At 40.5% G+C, this 23,671-nt stretch overlaps 2 protein-coding genes across 5 annotated transcripts in view; one reads left to right on the forward strand and one right to left on the reverse strand.

Moving 5' to 3' along the window:
* The window catches only part of grik4 (glutamate receptor, ionotropic, kainate 4), a 539,446-nt gene that overhangs the window by 278,235 nt on the left and 237,540 nt on the right, over positions 1 to 23,671 (forward strand). The window lies entirely within an intron of this gene.
* The window catches only part of LOC114656856 (40S ribosomal protein S25), a 1,002,297-nt gene continuing 980,165 nt past the window's right edge, over positions 1,540 to 23,671 (reverse strand). The window contains exon 5 of the mRNA XM_051931933.1: positions 1,540 to 1,551. The gene's annotated coding sequence lies outside the window, so the exon portion shown is untranslated. The remainder of the gene's footprint in view (positions 1,552 to 23,671) is intronic.

Below are 23,671 nucleotides of genomic sequence, written 5' to 3' on the forward strand. Positions count from 1 at the left end.
AAGTGCTCTGAAGGGTATTATAGTGATATTGTTTTCAGTCTCTACTTAGGGTGTGGCCTTCAGTGATGAAATACCATCCCTACCGGGTCAGATAGTGGGGATCTTTATGGCATTACCTGAAAGGAGAAGACTGACTCCTGTTTAAACTTGTCATAGAACTGTACTTTCCTGGTATGTGTGACAGATAGAAGGAATTTACTTAGCTCAGCTACACAGGAGTGTGGACTACTGTATTATTTTTACTGCAAGAGAAAAGCTTGTGGATGAATTTATTTTCATCATTTTTGGGGAAGGTCGTGGGGTCCGGCGGCTGTGGAGCATCTGTTGGTGAAGAAAGATTCACGGATCTTGACTTTGTTGACAATGCTGTGATCTTAGCGGAGTCAATGGAGGCTCTGATCGGGGCGCTCGAGAGACTGAGCGAGGAGTCTGAGTGTCTGGGCTTGTGAGGGTCCTGATAAAAACCAAAGATCTGGGCCTTTAATGACCTCTTGGGCCATCAGCAGTGTGTCTGTCATAGAGAGAGTGTCGACCTCGTTGAGAGGTTTACTTACCTTGGCAGTGACATTCGTGTCTCTGGTGACTCTTCCTATGAAGTCAGTACACGGATTAGGAGAGCATGGGGGGTCATGAGGTCGCTGGAAAGGGGTGTGTGGCGCTCCCGATATCTATGCAAAAGGACGATAGTCCAAGTCTTTAGAGTCCTGGTGCTTCCTGTCTTGCTATATGATTGCGAGACATGGACGCTATCCACTGACCTGAGATGAAGACTGGACTCCTTTGGTACTGTGTCTCTCTGGAAAATCCTTGGGTTCCGTTTGTTTGACTTTGTGTCGAATGAGCAGTTGCTCATGGAGTCCCGAATGAGGCACATCACCTGCATTGTAAGGGAGTGTCAGTTACTGCACTACGGCCATATTGCATGTTTCCCTGAAGTTGATCCAGTTAACAGGATCCTCATTTTTGGGGATCTGAGTGGCTGGACCAGGCCAAGGGGTCACCCACATAACACCTGTCTGCGGCAGATAAAGGGTCATTTCCAGAGGGTGGGACTGGACCACGTGTCTGCCTGGGGGGGGCTGCCAACCGGGATCCCGAGTTGTTTCATTGTGTAGTGGGTGAGGCAACACACTGTTCCAATGCATGCTCCCAAACTTGACTTGACTTGACTTGATTTTTAGGGAGTTTTTTCTTGTCTTCTTTGTGAGTCAAGGCTAGGTGTCTGTCAGAAAACAGGGCCTGTTAAAGTCCATTGAGGCGTTCCTTCTGTGATTTTGGGCTATACAAGAAATAAATTGTTGTTGTTGGATATTGCCTGCTTGCAGTTGCAGACAGCAGAAAATGAAATCATAGCAGGGACTTGGAAGATGTCATTGTTGCACTAATTAATGCAGCTTCACATGTGACTGTAGGCAAGTGAAGAAGACTTTCAGAGAAACGGAGTATCTGACATACAGTTGAGCCTGAACTTTTATTTAAAAAAAAACTAAACTCAGATGCACAGTAGGATCTGGTGGTAGAAATCTAGACATGAAGTCCCATCTGCAGAATCTGGAGACTGTGAAGCTTTAAGTTGACTCACACCTTAAAAGGTATAATCTGAAAAATTGCAAACTTAAACACAGCCCAGTCTGGGGATAAAACACAGTGCAGTTGAGTCTAGAAAACTAGAAAAAAAGAAAAAATTAATTCTGTCCAGGTTTTGAAACTTACATATATACCAGACTTGGTGTTGTTTGGAAAATGGGCAATACAGCCCAGGGTGGCCAGCATAGCCATAAAATCATATAATGCTGTCCTTCTCCTTATCAAATTCAACATCATCTGTCTGGTAATAGAGCCCATCCTGGCAGCACTGGTACAAAACAAGAAGTGTCCCTTGACATGATGCCAGTTTAGAAAGAAAAACTGGAATGTTTTATCCTGTTGTTTAAGAATGGGGGACATTATTGTATCAAGACAACTGTGAAGCTGGGATTTAGAATGGCATCAAGTATAAAACTGCACAATATTGCACCCTGGATGTAAATAATTAGACAATGATGAACTGAAACACAGCAAATTTAAACTTACTCTACTATAGGAATTGGGACTTTTAGGAGAAAGGAAATCAAGTCCTATTTTTAAAGTAAAGATCGGACAAGAACTGGAAAATTCAGAAAGCTGGAACTTGTTAAAACATGAACAATTGGAAATGGACATTCAGCTCTGAATGTCAAACTGATCCTCAAGCAAATGCAATCCAGTCTGGAGAAGAGGGACTGACAGGCTGTAAAATGAGCTTATATATTTTGCAATGTGTTGTAGCATTATGACACTATATTGTACTTGAGCGATTCATAATTAACCACTGAAGGGCTAGTAGACAACAAGTAGGTGAATTCACTGGTAGCATTTTGATTCATAGGCTCCAGTTATGAAGTGAAACGATCTATCAGACCGAGTGGCAGCTAGCAGAAGATGAAGGAAAAGCCATGAAATGTGCTGATTCAATAAAAGTGCTTGACGTGAGTGAAAAGTGCCATGACTGCAGTTTTTTCATTAAGACAAATTTCAAAAAGTCAGATTCATAACACACAAACTGCAGTCTTCTCAGCTCAGCAGCTGATGTGTAAAAGTGCTCTCCGCCACAGGCCAGCAGTTTCATTTGGCCTTTTTCATTTCATGTCAGTAATTTGAACGCCCTCGTTAAGTCGTCTCATATTAAGCAACATCCAGCAGAGTAAAAAAGTCTGCCACCCGCGGACAGCTGGAGTGTGGAGAACGGAGGCCCTAGAGGTCACACAGATCAAAATGAACAAGAATCAGAAAGAAATTCAGTCAATTCACGTGATATTCTTTCTTAGAACCTAATTAAAAAGAAAGCTCTCACTTAGCCTCTGAGAATCGAAGAGTCTCTAGATTATCATTCCTTTCTATAGGAACCCTAGTCCTTTTTCCAAAATGTCTCAGTCTCACAGCAGTCTCAGTTTTTTATTTACATAGTATATTGTATATGTAGTTTTCCATGAAGCACTGGGAAAACAAATCTCTGCAAAGACAGCTTTATCTTTAGAATTGGCACTGTGTTTTAAATTTTTGTGCTGTTTTTCCCATGGGGGTATAGTTTCTTCCTTCTGAGAAAAATATTTCTGTCGGCATGGTTCCTTCTAAAACATATAGGAAAATCAAATACTCTCTTTAAGTCAAAGTTTTCTCAGTTAAATTTGCAGCTTAACTGTGTTTTATTATTCACAATGGAATAAGGCATACGGTATGCAGGTGCTGTATAAAGAAACCATGGAAGGAGAGAGCTTTGAAAAATGAAGGTCTTCCAGTCTTAATCCCACATAACCTCTTGATGCCATCATGTCTCTAAAATACCAGCTGGTTCAGCTTCTTATCCTTTGTGTATTCTAGAGTGAAACCTAATTCATAAAAAAGTTTCCAAGTGGCAGTATGCAATTCAGTGTGTGATGGCCAAGTGGTTAGCTAATAACTAATTTTATTTAGTTTTCAGTTTCCAAAGAATCATATCTTATACTCATTGAGCCCTTTAATTTTTTCCATGTTCTTGCTATTCAGGGAGTCATACTATTGACCAATTTTCATTTGTCCTCAAAAATATAAGGCAGTGGAGGTGAAAGGGTGTTGAGAATGTTTTCTTGACTTATATTAGTCATATTTATACAAATTGAATGCCATATTTGAATGGCAAAGTGTGCCTACCCATTTTAGTTAACAATGCCCACTCCTATGGCCATAGTCTATTGTTTTCTAAATGCATACTTTCTGTAGTATAATACACATATCTTCTCAGCGTGGTTCAAATATGGCCTGCACAGTTCCTTGATCTCAATCCAAAAGCACTTAAAGGTTGTGGCAAAGGCGCTATATAGGCATCAACCTGACACAGACTGACAACGGAGACACAGGTAAAAATAAACGAAAAGATTTTATTCTTGTCTTCAGCCGTGGGACTCGACTTCCCCGTGTCTCACAGGCCCTACACGGTCCCAAAAACACATTCTTCTTCTTCTTCCTACCCTCTTTCTCCTCCTACTCCTCTCCTCTCCTCGCAGGCAGGCAGCTTAGTCGTCGTCGTCGTCGTCGTCGTCGTCGTCCCCGTCCTTGTCCTCCCGACACTGGCCCCTGAGCAGTGGCTGCAGGCTCCTTTTGTAGCCCTCCTAGAAGTGCTCCAGGTGGTAATTGACCTAATTAGGCTACACTTCCGGGTGTGGCTGCATTCCAACCCACACAGGCTCATTAAGCCGTGCAGCTCCTCCTGGTGGTGGCCACAGAGCCCAACAGCTCTGAGCCCTGAAGTCCCACACCTGTGGCCCCGATGTAACCCTGGAGAGTTGGCACCACGCTTCCGGGAGACATATTGTGCATCCCATGGCTGCTCCCCTGGTCCCAGTGTCAAAGGGGTGTCACGGCCGGGCATGGGACCCGGCCGTCCGCCACAAGGTTCACAGCATAAATGTGTGGCTAAAATATGTAGTAGAACTGTCTGGTTCTAATCAGTTATCATTTACCAAAACCTGTCTGTCTTTTGTTTTTTATTTCTCCTAGCCCATGGTTACCTTCTTTTTGGTTTATCCTGCCTTGATGCATTTTGACTCTCAGTACAATGTATTAGAAGAAGAAGATTTTAGGAATGAGTTACTTTCTTATATGCTTGCAGTTTTTCATTTGTACAAGAGATGAATGAACTGTTTTCTCATAGGTTATTTCCATAGAGTTTGAGTGGGTGCAGCTGCTGCATCTTGGGCCCTGCCATTACTAAAATGATTAGCCTATCTAAATGTCACTCTTCGTCATTGGCAGTTTTAAACCATATGGTGTGCTCTTAAATACTGTGTGTATCCTCCCACTTGTTTATAGTATGATAACATCTAACAGATTTTGTGCAGTCTTTTTGATTCATTTATGACTTCAGTCACTGGTAAATAGAAGTGTAGCAGTCCAGTATAAAATTGTCCCATCCATTAATTTTAATAATAGCAATTTCACAGTATGATGATGATTGGAAATCCCTTACCTAGCTAAATGAAATATAATTTTTATAATATGTTGAGATAAACTGCACATAGTATTATAAATTTCATTTTACGATTGTGGGGCAAATTTGGCTATTAGCTAAACAGACAAGTGTGATAGTTTCCTTGTGTTGTAAAATGTATTTTGTTCTTATGATCTATAATGATATATAGCATACATATTTTATGGTGGTTTGTACATGCTCATTCTCAGAATTTTTTTTCTTTTTTTTAATCGTTTAACACAGTACCTATACAATGAGGATGTGGTTCATACCTAGTGGCATGGATCGTGGACTATCTTAAAGACAGACCTCAGTATGTGCGTCTTGGGAACTGCACGTCTGACATTGTGGTCAGCAACACAGGAGTGCCACAAGGGACTGTACTTTCTCCGGTCCTGTTCAGCCTATATACATCGGACTTCCAATACAACTTGGAGTCCTGCCATGTGCAAAAGTTCGCTGATGACACTGCTATCGTGGGCTGCATCAGGAATGGGCTGGAGGAGGACTATAGGGACCTAATCAATGACTTTGTTAAATGGTGCGACTCAAACCACCTACAACTGAACACCAGCAAAACCAAGGAGCTGGTGGTGGATTTTAGGAGGCCCAGACCCCTCATAGACCCCGTGATCATCAAAGGTGACTGTGTGCAGAGGGTGCAGACCTATAAATACCTGGGAGTGCAGCTGGATGATAAATTAGACTGGACTGCCAATACTGAAGCTCTGTGCAAGAAAGGACAGAGCCGACTATACTTCCTTAGAAGGCTGGCGTCCTTCAACATCTGCAATAAGATGCTGCAGATGTTCTATCAGACAGTTGTGGTGAGCGCCCTCTTCTACGCGGTGGTGTGTTGGGGAGGCAGCATTAAGAGGAAAGACGCCTCACGCCTGGACAAACTGGTGTGGAAGGCAGGCTCTATTGTTGGCATGGAGCTGGACAGTTTAACATCTGTGGCAGAGCGAAGGGCGCTCAGCAGGCTCCTATCAATTATGGAGAATCCACTGCATCCACTAAACAGTGTCATCTCCAGACAGAAGAGCAGCTTCAGCGACAGACTGCTGTCACCGTCCTGCTCCACTGACAGATTGAGGAGATTGTTCCTCCCCAAACTATGAGACTCTTCAATTCCACCCGGGGGGGTAAACATTAACATTTAACATTATACATAGTTATTGTCTGTTTTTCACCTGCATTATTATCATTCTTTAATTTAATATTATTTATTGTATCATTATGCTGCTGCTGGAGAATGTGAATTTCCCATTGGGATTAATAAAGTATCTATCTATCTATCTATCTATCTATCTATCTATCTATCTATCTATCTATCTATCTATCTATCTATCTATCTATCTATCTATCTATCTATCTATCTATCTATCTATCTAAATAATCAATGTTCACTCATTGCTTATTTTTAAGGTTAAACACTTTGGCTCTCCCACTGAGCTTCAGGACTAAAGGAAGCCTCATGTCCATACATTCTCATGACTTACTTCCTTGCAATATAATTAATTATATTGCATCACTTGAAACATGACCACAAAACAGACAGTAATGCTAATTCAAACTTTCATTTTTCTCCAGTTATATGCTTGCATCAGTATGGAGTATATACTGTATGCTCAGCATTATGGAGCATTATGCTCACCTGCTCCTAGAATTTCTCCTAAGTTCAGCTGTCTATGTCATTTGTTTGTCTACTTTATGATGAGGCTGAAAGCACAATTAGGTTTTAATTTCAAAGGAAAGAAAAAGCTGTGGCAGTCACTATGAGCTGAGCTAATTTGATCTTGGACCCAACATTTAAAAAAAAATTTATAATAAACTACAGGGCGCCGCCCCCTACTCGCTCTGCTCACCCACCCCCAGGTTTGGTTATCCGGATATACAATTTAAAGAGATTGTTATTTTCTTGGGAATTGTTACATACTCTTTCGATTCTATGTTGCAATGCTTCTCTGTGATAATAAATATACACCTGACCGAATTGTGGTTTCTTCGAAATTAAACTTGTTGTAGCTTTAATTGTTGCGGGACCACGGATTCTCATAGCGTATGGTCCATTATTGTGTAAATCTATGTTCTGAGCATTGAATGATGCGATCGCAAAAAGTTTATTGTAGACTTGGATATTTTGCCTGTAATGTTTGTGGATTTTACTTTCACCAAAGAACAAATCTTTTAATTCTCGTGGATAGGCCTCTTCATTGGGATTCAACACTACTTTTCCCTGATGGCAACACGAATTTGACAATCTACAAGTCTCCGACTTAAACTTTAAAGCCTTACAATATCTACATACTTGTGACATACCACCTATGTCCATATATTCGATCTCTTTTTGCTGTTCTGTTATTTCACTGAGTAATAATTTCCATTTGTTTGTGCTAATGTGATCGTTACTTTCTTTTTTTTTGATACTTTCAAATTTGACTACTTTCATATTCTTTAACTTGCTCTTCATGTGTATCACGCCAACAATTTTTTTGAGCCTTTCGAATTCCACTGCTTTCATAATCTCTAACCTGCTTTGCATGTGTATCGCACCAACGTTTTTGAACATCTTTATGAAGGCTTTTATTTCTGACCCCAATTGGACCTACAAGATTTTCAATTCCACTTAGTCCGGGTTGATTATAACTTTCCTTATTTTCTGAATTTGCACATATATTATTATTGTTCTTTTTTGCCTTCTTTTCTCTCCAATGCTTTTGTGTCTCTTTTCGACACGCTGCTCTTTCTTCATCGCTTAGTCGTTGACGTGCCATCTAGAACGTATAAAATGTTTAAGAGTTGGGAGCACACGATTTCTGTGATCTTGTTTTAAATTGTTTGTAAGTAGGGCGTGACGTGCAAAGGTCACCGTCTCACGGGTCTTGCTTCCAAAGGTTGTAAAGTCTAGTGTTGCGGGACATCAAAGTGTCTTTACTAGAAGATCACATCTCGACCCAAGATTTTTTTATTATAATAGAGAGATTTATTTTTATTTTATGTGCAGATTAAGAAATACCTGACTATACCTTAGATGGTATAACTGGTCTGTTCTGTGTTGGGCATATTGAATGCTTAATGGAGACTACCTGTGAAGCATAACTGGCCCTGTCTAAATCACTCAGTCTTCTGCTCCACAACTGGGCTGAGGTTTGAAAAGTAATTTGTGTATGCAGAAGCCTGCAGTATACATGTCACAAGTACATGCAAATATTTTGAAAGGATTCATTTCATTGCGTTCATTAGTGTATGACTAAGGTTTTGATCCTTTTTACAGCAACTCAGCACTGGCACTGAGACACAGTGTAAAACATCAGTATACTGTACACAAATACTGTAGCTCTCCATGTTTGACTACAACAGATTAATGTTACCCATTTGAGGTGTGGGCTTTTTATTTATTTATTTGTTTATATTCCTTATTTTTGCAATTTATTTAAAGCTTTACTGTGGGAAAACAGATCAATCATTTACTTTAAATCCCATTATTTAATTCAGTGCTTATTACTGTTCAGATGTTTCAGATGTATAAAGTCTCACAAATTCAATTGTTGGCCTCTGATGTCATTCCCTAGAAAGTTTATGCAAGGCACTTCCATTAATAAATTTGACTCTTTTTGAACATTTGTTAAAATGATTAATCTTTTTGCCTGTCTTACTGAATAGTATACGACTACTTGTGGACAAACTTTCAGTTTGAATCGGTGAGTATAATTAGTGTACTTTTTTATGATTCTGTTCTCAAAACATTTACATTAAATCAATGTAATCTAAATAATAAAATGCACTGGATACAGGTCAGGTCAGGTTGGAGAGCATGCACTAGTACAGTGCGTTGCTGCACCCACCACACGACAAAACAGCTCTGTATTCTGGTTGGCAACCCCCTAGGCAGACATGCGGTCCAGTCCCACCCTCCGGACATGACCATCTATCTCCCGCAGCCAGGTATTACATGGGCATTCCCTTGGCCTGGTCCAGCCACTTGGGTTCTCAATAATGATCACCCTTGGGGAATCACGCCTCATGGCTGTAGTGCCGTAACTGATGCTCCCTCACAATGCAGATAATGTGCCTCATTCAGAACTCTATGAGCAACTGCTCATTCAATACAAAGTCAAATCAGCAGTATCCAAGAATTCTCAGACGAGACACAGTATAGAAGGAGTCCAGTCTTTGTCTTAGGTCACTGAATGGTATCCATGTCTCACAGCCATATAGCAAGACAGGAAGCACCAGAACTCTAAAGACTTGGACCTTGCCCAACACTCAGTCCATGCAAGCATTGAACAGAGTAGGAGCAAAAACACACCCCTGACGAACCCCAGAATCAACTGGTAAAAATGCAGAGGTTCTGCCTCCACTCTACACAACACTTACAGTACCAGTGTACAGGCTGGCCATGATATCCAGCAACCTTGAGGGGATCCTGACAAAACATGAAATTAAAAGTGATAAAATATGTGACCAATTGAATTCTGCTGATACATACACACCTTAAGAACTACATTTTTTATTTTACTTTTACCAGCACTAAACAAGCAGCCCTTTGTCTTCATCCAAATCAGTAACTGAAGGGAACTCAACCCCTAAAGAAAGAAGTTAAACTTAGATATATTTTTAAAGCCAGTGAAACTTCTTAAGAGTAAACAACTGTAGAATGCAAATAAATCCAGTCAGTATGAACAGTAATATGCGGTCCTGTTGCTGAAGGCAAGAAAAGTGATGCTGAGCTGCATAGCCACTTTCTTTCTAGGTGACTTTATCTGTCTTACAGAAAAATGTCCATGGATGAGCTAGCAGACCAAAGGAGACAGTGAGTGTTAAGCAGCAACTGTCCATCGTCGAGCCATGGACTGCAGGTTGACTTATTACTTTGTCCAGTTTTTTGTTAATAAAGTTATTTCAATTAAAAATGAATACATTTTTCCATTTGATACTTTCAGGCTAGAAATGGATAAAAATTGTTGCATTTGCATTTGCTTCATCCCATCAAGTTTCTTTGAAAAAATACATCAAGAACATTTACACAAAAGTACCTTGTCAATGGCCTAGTCTATTACATTTTTCTCTAGTTCCTTACTTTCTCTCTTTTGTCTTATTTAGTGTCTAAGATTAAATTAAACACTTTTCCTGTTATAAGCTAAGTACTTTTAGGTGTGTTAATAAATGTAGGTGAAATACTATATAAAGAGAGCCTAAATAGCTATGAGACCATTTAAAGCACGACTCCAATGGGATAGTGATTGTTGATTGTTGATTATTATTCCATACAAGGGGGCTTTGCCCCCTGCTCGCTTCGCTCGCCTACCCCCGGTGTTTTGAACCCGTGTCCGCTGGGCAGCCAGGTGTGAGGATGACGCACGTTTAATACGGAGCGCTCGCCCGTGTCACTCTGGTGCTCTCCACTGGTAATACGGAGTCCCGTCCGTACCATTTATGACGTTTTACTGTGCTTTCCACTCTGTCTTTCATTTGAGACCTCGCTTTATTCTGTTTTTGTTATAATGACACCTGGTTCGTGGCGATTTTATTTGTTTCAGTTCGTATATCGTGTAGTCGAGCTCTTTCTTTTTGGAGGAGTCTCTGCCTGGTTTGCGTCATTTCAGACGCACATTGTAGGCACTTGCGTTCATTAATTATATCCAGGCAGTCGCGTGTTTGTATCTCGGGCACTCGAGCTGTGTCGTGTTGAACCCGTGCCTGCTTTGCCTATGCAGTTTGAGACGCGCGTTGTAGGAGTCCATGTTCATTAGATCTACGCATTAGTACCACTCACAATATGGCGACGACGCCTGCGCCTTCCGTATTATGTCGGTTCTTACCATGCTGTGTAGGCGCCTTTGCCTTTTGTACTTCACTGCGCGTTCTGACGGCCGATGTAGGCGCCTGAACCTTCAGGGTCCGCCTCCGCTGTGTGTTGTGGACGTTTAACTGTCGTTGTTTCTGCTTTTATATTCTGTATCCTGGTCTGCATGTGTTTAGTGTCCAGGTTTGTTTGTAGCTGTCGCATTCCAGTTTTCATCATCCTAAACCCGCTCTTCATGTGTTCGTCCCCGTTGTTTAATCCCTTTATGAAGTTTTACTTCGTTTCCTACTCAGTGTTTTATTTCTACGGCTTTGTTTTGTAACCTGCTCTCTATGTGTTTGTCCCTGTTCTTTAACCTCTTTATGACGTTTTACTTTGTTTCCTACTGTGACGGTTCGTAGTCTCTCCCGTTTTGCTCTGGTGCGGGGGGGGGGGTGTGTGGGCTTTGTGTGGTGTCTGCACACGCGCGTAGTCTCTCCCGTTTCACTGGGGGGGGGTGCTTTGTTTCTTTAATCCCTTTATGGGGCTTTGTTCTGTAACCTGCTCTTCATGTGTTTGTCCCTGTTCTTTATCCTCTTTATGACGTTTTATTTTGTTTCCTACTCTGACGGTTCGTAGTTTCTCCCGTTTTGCTCTGGTGTGGGGGGGGTGGGGTGGCTTTGTGTGGCGCATGTGCGTAGTCTCTCCCATTTCACTATGGGGGGGGGCTTTGTGTGGCGCCTGCGCACTACGTCTTTTGCGTCCACGGCCCATGTCCCTGCGTCCATCCGGTTTACCATTCTCGTTTAGTAATATGGATTTTCTATTTCACTAATAAAGCTTTATTTAGTTGGTGTATATGTTGTGTGCATGTAATGTATTGGCCATCTCTAACTGTTTTTCAGCTTATGCTGTAATTCCAGTGGGAGTGAGCTAGGCTAGAATAATATAAGCCTACTTCAATCTGACGTGGAAGAATCACCAATTACTGAACAGGCAGCAGGCCAATAAATGCATATGTCATATTTCCTTTTGATAAGTGTTTGCTATAAACACAACAGCCAGAGCTGATAAGCAGTAAATTGTAAATTGCCTATAGTAAAATGACTCGAGGTCTCAAACTATCAGCAAATACAAAAATATGAAAAAAATATTTAAAAATGCAGACAGCCTAATGCATATATTCTTCTGTGGAGTTTCATATACTGTATATATATCACTTTACTTTGATACAATGTCAATTTAAAGATTGTGAGGGATAACAATTTAAAATATCTGTCTAAATTTGTTTTTGTAAAATTGGCTATGTGTGCACTGTCAGGCAATGATGATTACTTTTGTCCTTATATTGTATGCTTAAACTGAAGTGCTTTGCCAAATCAAATTCCATTCAAGTAACATTATTATGGCAATCAAGTATTACAGTTTTAAAAAAGACAAAATAATAAAAAGGCAAAAAAGTACCAGTGCTGTTCTTACATGTTGCTCTATTGTGCCCCATATCGTAGGATTTCCAGACATCTTAATGCTATTAGAAGCCACAGAAGAAAAATAAAGTACTTGGCAGTTGAAATGTGACCACTAATACTATAAGAAACATCTGTCATCATCTACAAATTAGCAAACTGTTTTCAATAATTATTTAGATAAGATGCAAATTGAACACCACTAAAAAAAGTGGAAAAACAGATCCCACTATTTAGACAATGAAAATTTTAACTTTATCAGATTCAGAAAATGGAAACTATCATCAGATAAAAGTAGACACATAACCTGCAGTACAAAAGAAAAATACTGAGCTGCTATTGAGGGGATAATGTCAAGTAAATGTCTCAGATATTTAAACAGGTAAAGTTGTGTTGGAAAAATGCTTGCAAGATAGTTTAATTTTTTGAAGTAACTTAAATTCAAAGTCTTGAATATCACACCACAAAATTAACTATCTAACTAACTAAATACATTAATAAAACTATACACTATTCATAAGTTTTAGCCTAGTAAACTAAATAGCTAACTGTTTTCTTGAGAGGATGTGGACAGGGCAGCAAGAAAAGGATGGCCTGCATTTACTGGTGGTAAAACAAAGTTGAATTTATACTGTATGTTGACTGAAAGGCGGTGTCCCTAAATGTCCAAGAGACAAGCAGAAGCGATTAAGACTTTTTTTTTAGGTTTTCTGAAATTTTGTTAGAAAGCAGTGTTCTCAATCTGCTACTTAAACAAAATTCACAGAAATGTGTTGCAGTTAAACTTGACCGCAGGAAGCCAGTGACTATTTAGTTTTGCATCCTTTTTATTAGCTTTTCCCGCCTCCTTTGGCTAGGTGTCCTCAGTCTTTTCACATGCCATTGTAGGAGGGCCTTGTGAGCTATATTTTACAATGGTATTGGGCTTCTTGCAAAACCCTGTAGCTCTGAGCTAGCATGTTGTTTTCATGTACTGTATAACTAACAGATTAAAAAATAAGCCTGTTAAAACCATTCTTCTTAAAGCACCTTTAAATGAATAAATAAATAAACTAATCTTATAGTATAAACACAAGTTCTATCTACTGTGGCAGATGACCAAGGACCTTGCCCCACTTGGGGCGCCTGGATCAGGGAAGGACCGGGAAAGGGGCAATATCTTCCCTGGACGCAAGAGGGCAGCCCCCCTGATTTCCAACCAAGGGGCTACCTGGATGGTTCCTGAGCCCTGGAGGACAGCAGTTCCGCCACACCAGGAAGTGCTGCTGCTCCAGGAACTGTGTACGCCCGGAAGTGCTTCCAGGTGCAAGGGCAGCACTTCCGCCACACCAAGAAGTGCTGCCGGAAGACCATCACCAAGCCCCTGGAGCACATCCGCGTCGTGATAAAAGGGGCCGCCTCACTCCCTTCGGAGAGCCGGAGTCGGGAGGAGGAAGACTGAGCTTGCGAGAGAGGAGTGGAGGCGGCCGAAGAGAGAATGGACTAAGGAATAGTGTATGCGTGGGTGGAACCAAATTGTAAATATTATTGTAAATAAACCCATGTGTTTTGGACATTGGTGTCGTATCTGTTACACTACGTAGGTCACTAGACCATAGATGGCGGAGGCGTGACCACGGGGGATGCTGGGGTGGGCACTGCCCCCCCAGAGACAAGCCGTGCCCACCCTGCGAAATGCTCTGTCTGTCCAATGAAAACTCTGGAGAAGAATAACATTTGATTTTCAAAACTGAGTTGCTTTCCTGTCCCGTTTGAATTTGGGGCGTATCCGTCAGTGCCTCCTCCACTAGACAGGCACCGTGCTGTTCACAGTTCACTTCACTGCACATTTTGCAGCACGTTTTGAATCTGTTGACCGCATGTTTTAATTAAAACAGTGTATACGTTCCATTCTTCTTTTATTTTCTGGTTGGTAACACCAAAGGCTATGCATAGGTGGCTTATTAAAAAGCAGACATCTTCAACCTCTGTCCCTCCGCAAGCTGCTGGCTCCACGGTTGAGCCCAGCACCGCTGCTACCAACGTGGAGCACAGCGCACCCACGTCGGGAACTGAATCTCAAAAGATGTAAATAAGCCTACACAATTCTCCAGCTCTGCGCCTGTGTCGGGTACTCCAAACCTCTGCCTTCAACAAAATATACAGTCTGGTCTGCCTGACTTAAATATGGATAGCCCATCCCAGCCCATTTTAATTAATTATCCCAAGTGCGCATTCGGAAAGACACTCAGATGTTTTAGTGCAAGCTGGTATCAGTCTCGACCATGGCTTGAATATTCTGTTGTCCATGATGCCAGCTTTTGCTTTGCCTGCCGGAAATTTAGTTTTTCCAATTCTGACCGCGAGGACATATTCACCAAACACGGCTATACTAATTGGAAAAAAGCTCTAGAAAAACATGGTGGTGGCTTCCACAAACACGCGTTTAGTATCCCGCACGTCAGAGCCATGTCTACATGGCAAGAGTATCGGCGCCGGGCAGAGACGGGTGAAAGCATAGTTCAACTACTGGGTCCAACCCAGATAGAAAAGAATAGATATTATGTGAAAAGCATTGGGGAGGCCGTTCAGTTCCTTTAGTCAATGAACTGGCTCTGCGTGGTCACAATCACGATGGTGGGGAGGAGGGACTTTTCCTTAAGTTCTTTGATTACGCAATCAAAAAAAGATACCAAACTTGCAGAAATTGTACATCCCAGACAACGCAAAATACACATCCAATGTAATTCAAAATGAAATAATTGAGACTCTTGCCAAAATGGTGGTAAAAGATATCAGGACCAAATATGAAAAAGCTGGCTCTCCTGGACTTTGCATTAAAAGTAATGGTACCAGGGATCGCTGTAACATTGAGAATTTGTCTGTATTGATTAGATTAGTCCAGAACTCCATCCCTGAAGAACACCTGATTGGCTCTCATATGTTGTATACATTTGACTTTATTGATATTTACCTTGTAGATGTAGTTCTATATTTGTTCACAAAAAATAATACAAGTTCCATTGCCTCTGTTAATTTTATTGAACGATAGGTTATGATTTATGCCACAATTTTTGCTTTTATATGTTATATAGAACTATGTTATTATTATTATTATTTGACCCCCCTACAAAAATGGGGATGGATGGATGGATGGAAATTTTTTGCCACCCCAGACAAGCCAAATGCCCACCCACACATGATGTTCTCGTCACACCTCTGATAGATGGTATGTGACGTCTCACAGATTCCTCTAACAAACGCCTCCTTATCTGCCCTCAGAGCCCTCGCAGCCATCCTTCTCAGTTCCCAGTACAGACCGGAGTTGCAATCAAGCCGTTCACTGTGACTCCTCTTGATGCTATCCAGGGTGTCCTACGAGATGAAACAGCACCTTCTGGGAACACTGGTAACACCAACACAACCCTCAGCAACTTTCAGGGTCTTGTCATGGAAGGTCTCCGACATCACATTCGGATCAGCAGTTGCACCCAAGGCTGTTAGTTTCCTCACAACATACAGCATGAAACTTGTTAGAAACAGCCTGATCTTGGAGTCTGGCCAGGTCCAGCTTCATTTTCCTAGTAGGCACCTACTGGACCTAAGCTGTAGCAACAACAAGCCTGTGGTCAGAATTCATAAACGGGGCACTTCTATAGACCCTGAAATTCTGTAAGAGCCTCCAGCGTCTACCCACGAGGATGTGATCAATCTCCTTCACTGCACCACAGGTATTGGAGTATGAAGTCTAACAATGCGGATCAGGGGCAATGGAACCAATGGACAGAAATGGATCACATGACAAACCAATCATGGTCACGTACATTTCGAGATCATGTGACATGTCAATGCCAAAAAGTAAACAAAAGCAAAAAAGAATAACCAAGAAATGCCAGAGTGTGTTTATGCATATAAAGGATGTATGGTTTAGTAGTTTACTTTTATTGAATATAAAGTAGTTATAAATACTGTATATGTAAGTGAGCCCATCCTAGGTGTCTGACGTTGATGTAGTGGAGGTGCTTGAGGGCCTAAATAATTATTAGAGCTAAAGTATATTGTATGTATAGGGTTACCCTGAAGAAAACAATGTCAAGAATGCAGATACTGGGAACAACTCGTAGACCTGGTCTTAAGAAATGTTTCATAGCATTTCTGGTGTCCATCTGTTACATATAGATTGGTTTTGCTAAGACTAAAAAAACTGTGTGTTGGTGCCATTTGGAAAAAAAAAGGTGAGGGATGAATGTCAGTTGCAATGCCGATTTAGTAACTCCTAAAAGTGGTACAGAGACCCAAAGTAAAGAAACTGTCTCTTGGTAAATGGAATTTAACTGTTCTGGTGGGGAAGGAATTGGATCTCTTGGTAAAACATAACAAAATAAGAGCTAGATATAGATGAACTTACTTCTACACAAAAGTATTGGCTCAAGAATCAATTTTTTAAAAGCTAATCTGTCTTCTGTTCTGGAATTTCTCCACTAGGTATCATATTGGTGGAATTTATGCTGGTTAGGCCAGAGTGTTACTTCAGTGTAACTTTGGGTTGAAGAGAGTAAAAACCTTTTCAGTTGTATATGTTCATGCACCACAAGAGTTGCTCAGAGTATTCCGCTTTTTTTAGAGATAATGGATTCAGAGTTGAAAATGGGTACTGTTTTATATTTCTATAAAACTAATTAGAGACATTAAGGGGTGTAGAGTCCTTAGAAGTAGAAACAGCTTTCTGGAGCTTCCTTTCTTTGGCTGAAAGGTTGTTGGTCCGTGACATAACCCTAAGATTCCATTGCTGGACATCAGCAGTAAATAAAGTTGTGAAGTTGAAGAAAGCGCCTTTTGTGCAATGTTAGCAGGAGGTTTTTCAGATCTTACTCAGCAGACAAACTGAACTCCTATGTTGGGGCAGTTTTTGCTGAGGCGAAATTACTTTTGGACAGAGTGATCATACTTCTCACCTTTTCTAGTAAACCCTTACTGGTGTATGTGGTAATTGGTCTGTAGCGCTTTGCAAATTACAAATAAAAAAACGTGCCTACCAACAGGCACCTACCTACCTACCTACCTCTTGCTATGTGTGTCCTCATTTTTCTGGCTCATCTCGGAAATGTTATCAATGGTGGTGGATTACCGTCTTAGTGTATGGAACAGGAAGAAGAATGTGAATTTTCTCCTGGCCATGGGAGAGTGATGCTTGGTAGTCATGGGAGTTTACAGACCCTGTCTATGTATCTTTTATGCACTTGCGAATGGGGTATAGAGTCAGTGACTGCGACATGCCATTCGTTACTTATATTTATAGAGAGGGGAAGAAAATCAGTAGCTCCAAATCTGAAGTTCTGGCCCTTTTGTTCATTAATGAAGATGGAGTGGTGAAGTGTGAGCTACGTCCACAGATAAAGCTATTGCTTTACTGGCCAGTTTAAATTTTCTTCCTCAAATACACTAGAAGCAGCAAAAATGAGGTGTAAGTGCTGTGTTGCTGTGTTTACTCTTCATTACATTATCTTGATTGTAGACTCAAGGATACACTTATGACACAATGGATACACTGCATGGATTATATATCTTAGCTAGGAAAGGCTGAAAGAAGTTGCTGGGAATAGAGAAGCCTGGTTGGCCCTACTCAATGTCTTCCTCATCAGTGAAAACTGGAATTAAAGTGAATTAATGTTAGCCACAGTACAAAGCTGGAGCTTATACTGTGAGCAATTCACAAACCTATGTGTGTACCACAACTACACAATGTGTGTCAGATGTTTGTCAAATCTTGTCTTTAAACTATGGGATAGAAGCTGGACTCTCCAGAGGGTACCCCACACAAACAATAAGAAAACACGCAAGCTAACTCTTGGTAGAAGTTACCTCAGCTGATGTCAGACTTATATAGATGGGCTGTTAGGCAACAATGCCACAGCTGTGTCATTATCATACTCTTATTTATTGTGTGTTTTTATAATTAAATAGCATTATTTAACAACTTTGGCAACTGCAAGTTAAAGTTCAAGAATGTTCCTGGTTCAATTCACACCACTGGCCCATTGTACTGTATATGAAGTAAGTTTGGAATCTCAATCATTTAGGTACCAACAAGGCGCATCGCTGCTGTCTATTCAAGCTCATAATATAAAATATATTCTCATAAATATGAGACTAACAGACAAGGTAAAACACTAAAATAAATCAGAACATGTGATGTTCTGTGGTTTTCAGGTAAAATTGAGAATCTGCAAATCAAGTAAATCTAAAGGCTTTACGAAAAGTAAAGATCATTCTAGGACTAGCCTTTCTTTCTTTCTTTCTTTCTTTCTTTCTTTCTTTCTTTCTTTCTTTCTTTCTTTCTTTCTTTCTTTCTTTCTTTCTTTCTTTCTTTCTTTCTTTCTTTCTTTCTTTCTCTTCAACTGCTTTTCTTGTCTTTTTAGTTTTGTGGAAACATGTTCTAAGTGTGGGCGGCACGGTGGCGCAATGGGTAGCGCTGCTGCCTCGCAGTTGGGAGATCTGAGGACCTGGGTTCGCTTCCCGGGTCCTCCCTGCGTGGAGTTTGCATGTTCTCCCCGTGTCTGCGTGGGTTTCCTCCGGGCGCTCCGGTTTCCTCCCACAGTCCAAAGACATGCAGGTTAGGTGGATTGACGATTCTAAATTGGCCCTAGTGTGTGCTTGGTGTGTGGGTGTGTTTGTGTGTGTCCTGCGGTGGGTTGGCACCCTGCCCAGGATTGGTTCCCTGCCTTGTGCCCTGTGTTGGCTGGGATTGGCTCCAGCAGACCCCCGTGACCCTGTGTTCGGATTCAGCGGGTTGGAAAATGGATGGATGGATGTTCTAAGTGTATATAGTAAGTGCCTGCTATCTCTCACACCAGGTTTATATGATGCTGGAAATATTCTGGCCAAAAGTGGCATGAGAGAGACCTGTTGCTAAGCAACCGGAGTCCCAAGACAGTCAAGATCTGGCTGTGTGACCCTGAGGAAATCACATACCTGGACAGTTCTTCAATTATAGAAATATAAAAACAAATTGTTCTGCATTGTTATGATTTGTCATACATTTTGGATAAATATTCAACTAAATAAATAAATGTGAAAACCAATGCCCTTATGGCTCTATTCTAACAAATTCAATTGCACTGTACATAGCACCTTTTGAAGGTCAGCATTCATCTTAAGGTACTGTATAGCCCAGTCTCCAGTATAAAACCCTTCAAGTGGGCATTCTGAAGTGTTCATCTCTTGCACTCTATCTGAGAAAAGATTTTCCTGTTAATACTTGAAAGCCCTGCATCAGTACCAGTGAAAACTGTGCTGTCAAAAACAGTGCAAAATAAATTCTCAAATGTGTTTTCCTTCAAAAAAAATTTTAGTTATTAATTTTCTTTGCTGGTTAATCAGTTATCAGTTATTTACATATATGGGCCAGATATTTTATTAACAATATTTTATTATTTTTTAGTCAAGATTTATAAATCTTTCTGTTAATCACTTAAATAGATATATGTGTTTGTATATGTTATTGCTGTATGGTTATATATCTCTCTGTTGCTGTTTTTTATTTTTAAGTACTTTGAGTCAAGAAGAGTACCATGTAATAATAAGCGGAATTAAATAGATTTGACTTGATTTGATTTGTATCTTGGCAGTACATTTTGACGCTGATTGCTTTGACATTGTGCATTCCTGGCTAGAACTCATGACGCTGAACTGTATTTTCATAGATGTTTTTTTTAATCTGCCCCAACCCTCTGTTATGTGTTTTACAAGAAAGAAGAAAAGGGCTTTGGATAACAAACTTACATTTCCCCTTCCTAGCATTGTTACTGGTACCCTGTCCATAGCTTACTTTAATTATTGACTCTTCCAGCAACCAATTCAGGGAGTGACAATATTCCATTTCAGGTCACAATCAAGCACAATGAGGCACATTATATTCAGTTTTTAAACTATTACTTACAGATATATAATCATGCATTTCTGAAACTTAGTAAATATGTAATTTAATAATGATTTATTCATAGTAAATATATTTGTGCATAAATTGAATTATTTGATGCTTAGTAATTTGGATGAACCCCATACATCAATGACAGAGATAAACAGGACAAGCGTAACCACTTTTATTATTATATTTTGTAAAATCTGTATTTACAAGAAGTATATTGAAACTGGGACAGCATAATAACACAATGGGTTCCATTGTTGCCTCCCAGCTAAAGAATCCTGGGGTCAAATCCAAGCCCGATCACTTTGTGGCATTTGCCTTTTATTTTCAGATACTCCAGTGTGTCTGTGTGGGGTTTCTTTATTTATTATGGTTCCCTTCCACATCTCAAAACATATAGTACAGTTTGTGTTGACTGGTTACTCTAAATTGCTGCTGTATGAGTAGCTGTGGTAGAGTGAATGATTGTGTTATGGTCATTTGATTGATGGATTTGTCCATGGTTGGCTTCTGTCTTGCGTGAGTCTGTCTGGATAAGCTTCATTCCCTCTCTCCAAGACTGTATAACCTATATTAAGAAAAATGAGTTTGAAAAAGCAAATAATTGAATAAATTAATGAATGAATACAAATTTAAAAATGAGCCATAACCCAAGAACAAGAGTGCATATGTGAAATGTCATTTATGTGTTTTTTATTGTTGTGTCGTGATGTTTTATGTAGCTAACGGTGGTCTCACTTTTTCAGGTTTTAGACCTTCATGTTATTTATTTCTAAAGATGAATGAAGACTCCCCTGCCTAAACCCTCCAGGACTTCAACCCCAGTTCCTCTAATTTAATTGAGTAGGAGTGTCTGATACAGGAGGCCAGTTTTCACAGCTTTCTTCTTAAGCTGTGGGAATGTTTTTGAATTCACGACTGAAGATTCAGAAAAGGATCTCAAGGGTAGCAGACTGACTGATCCAGAAAAGAAACCAGCCAGGCAGATAAATTAGTTCAGTGGTCAGGAGTTCTACTTGGAAAAGAGTGTATTTTGCTCTCTCCTCGTCACCTCTGAGAGAACTAGAAACTTTGCAAAAAGCTCAAGTATTGTTCTTCACATCTGTCCAATAACCATGTGTCCTTGTGCCTTCTGAATTTCTGAATATATAAGACAGACTTTTAGTCCAATAGAGCGTTGCACAGCTGCCTTGAATTATTAGACATCCCCAGGGTGACTGGAACAGTGTTCCCATTAAACACTAGAAATATAGTCACCAAAGGGGTTTTCTGTGTTATTTCTAGCAATCAGCCTCTCATGCAATGTTAAGCTTTTTGCATAGGAAACCGAGATGTCTTCATTAAAGAGCAATGTTTTCTTCTTTGGCTTTTGGTGTTGCTTAGCAACCCGCATGGCCCCGCACTGCCCAGTCTGCGCCTCAGTGAGCTTGAAGCAGCAAGTTCCCTGTATGCTTATGTTTAATGAGCTTCGTATAGAGGCATGTTGGCAAGGCACACTGGTAACACAGCTTATCCATCGTGACGACAACTGTGAATTTTATTATAAAGGGGTGAAATCCTGTGGTGAACACTCCCACTGCCTATTGTTGTGCTGATACCTCCCTGTGCTGTGCGTACAGCTGCCAGTGTGCCAACTAAAGAACGGCATTTTGAGATAATTAGGCAAAAGTAACAATAGCAGTGACTCCCGCATCTCACCTCATAATCATATTGTTTATGCTTATTTCCCCTTTACCATCCTCAAAAGAAGCTTGAAACACTTAATAGAAAAACAGGTTGGAGGGACAGTTAAGAGTTTAAGAGCTACCTACTAGACTTGAAATAGACCTTCTCATATTCTGGGATACAGAGTCTGAATAGTGGGATCCACTTGATGCAGTGGAGAGAAAACACAGGGCCAATCCTTGAACACGTGAAATAGTGTGGTTGGTGTCTGAAATTATAGAAAAACTCTATTATCCTGGAAGGAGAATAAAAGACAAAACAGGAATCATGGGTTCTATTGAGAGGAGATTTAACAACATACTAGAACTTCATGTTTAATCTGGAAGGAGTCATTTGTTACCATGTGATCTGTACATATCTATAAATACATTAGAGATCAGTGGATGATGTACAAAGTGAATCACTGGAAAACAGTGGATGAGGCATTAAGGACACACTTTGGGTCGATGTTTGAAAGATTAGAATAAAAATACATTGGAGGTTGGGCTGAATAGATTAGAGAATCAAGAGTACAATATCATTTAGTAACTGAAGTGGACTTACTGTATCTCTTGGACGTAGAAGGTGTCAGTGGGATGGTTTAAGAAGAACTGGGGACAGACTAGGAAAGAGTGAACAGAGAATCATAGAAACGCTTTGAATCACAGATGTAAGGATTTAATGGGAGTCAGGAACTGAACTATGAGCAGAATTAGTGACTCACAGAGTGAAATTTGAGAAACGCAAAGGAGAATAAAGCACAAACTGTAAATTAGTGGATAAATGGGTTGGAGGAATTCATGTCTCAGTAATGTATGATGAACCTGATGGTGACCTGGAAGGAAATCAGCAGATGAATTTTAAAGAGAGTTTGGGACATGGCTGGTGCCAGTGTCAGAAATAAGAAGGGGAGCCATGAGCATAATGAGAATCAGTGGCTCACTTAAGAATGGAAAATTCATACACATTGGAAATCAGTTATGAATGGTGGATAATAGGAGGAGTGAAAATACACTGATGACTAGCGATGGAATTCAGTGGAGACATGGAAACACAGTAGGTTTTGGCAAATTATGATATACTGTACATTGGAATTCGATGCATGGAACTAGCAGAAGACCTTGATGGATGGAATGGATTTATTTCATTTGAAAAATATCATATATTCAATGTTTTATTTTGATTTGTGAACTTTTACAGTGACTTTTCTTGAAAAATGGTGCCAAAGTCTTTTCAGTCCTTCAGAGGCTTGGTATGTGGTCTTGTTTGACACATTGCTAAATAAAATATAGCATTTTGATAGCAGTGACATCACATTAGTTTTGTGCCGCAAGCGAATCCCCTTCGAATCTTTCTTTTCAGGCTGCTCTTCTGAGAAGAAAAGCCTCTGAGAATGTGAGGGACAAGATGTCATATAGGGACCTGGATTTTAATTAGTGCCGCTGATGCCCATGAATGCCTGCCTGAGGCTGTGCCCCTGAATACATCTAATTGAAAAACAAGTCTAGGAGCTTCTGGACTGCTTGATCCATTGCTGCTGCTGCTGCTGCTGCTGCTAGCAAAGTGGACACTGGATTCCCTGTGAGCTAAGCTGCCAGTCCCTCTGTTAAGACACCCCGTCCTTCTCCCAACTTTCTTTCCTGTCATTTGTGAAATACCTGCCATTTAAATCAGTGAGAGGAAGCGAAATGTGTAATTCAGACAAGTGACAGCTCTCACACACATTCGGAAGATGTGATTATAGCTTCTCAGTGGGAGCCAACTGATAACTGTCTGGGAAT

The sequence above is a fragment of the Erpetoichthys calabaricus genome, chromosome 9 (genome assembly GCF_900747795.2).
Source record: "Erpetoichthys calabaricus chromosome 9, fErpCal1.3, whole genome shotgun sequence".
Lineage (NCBI taxonomy): Eukaryota > Metazoa > Chordata > Cladistia > Polypteriformes > Polypteridae > Erpetoichthys > Erpetoichthys calabaricus.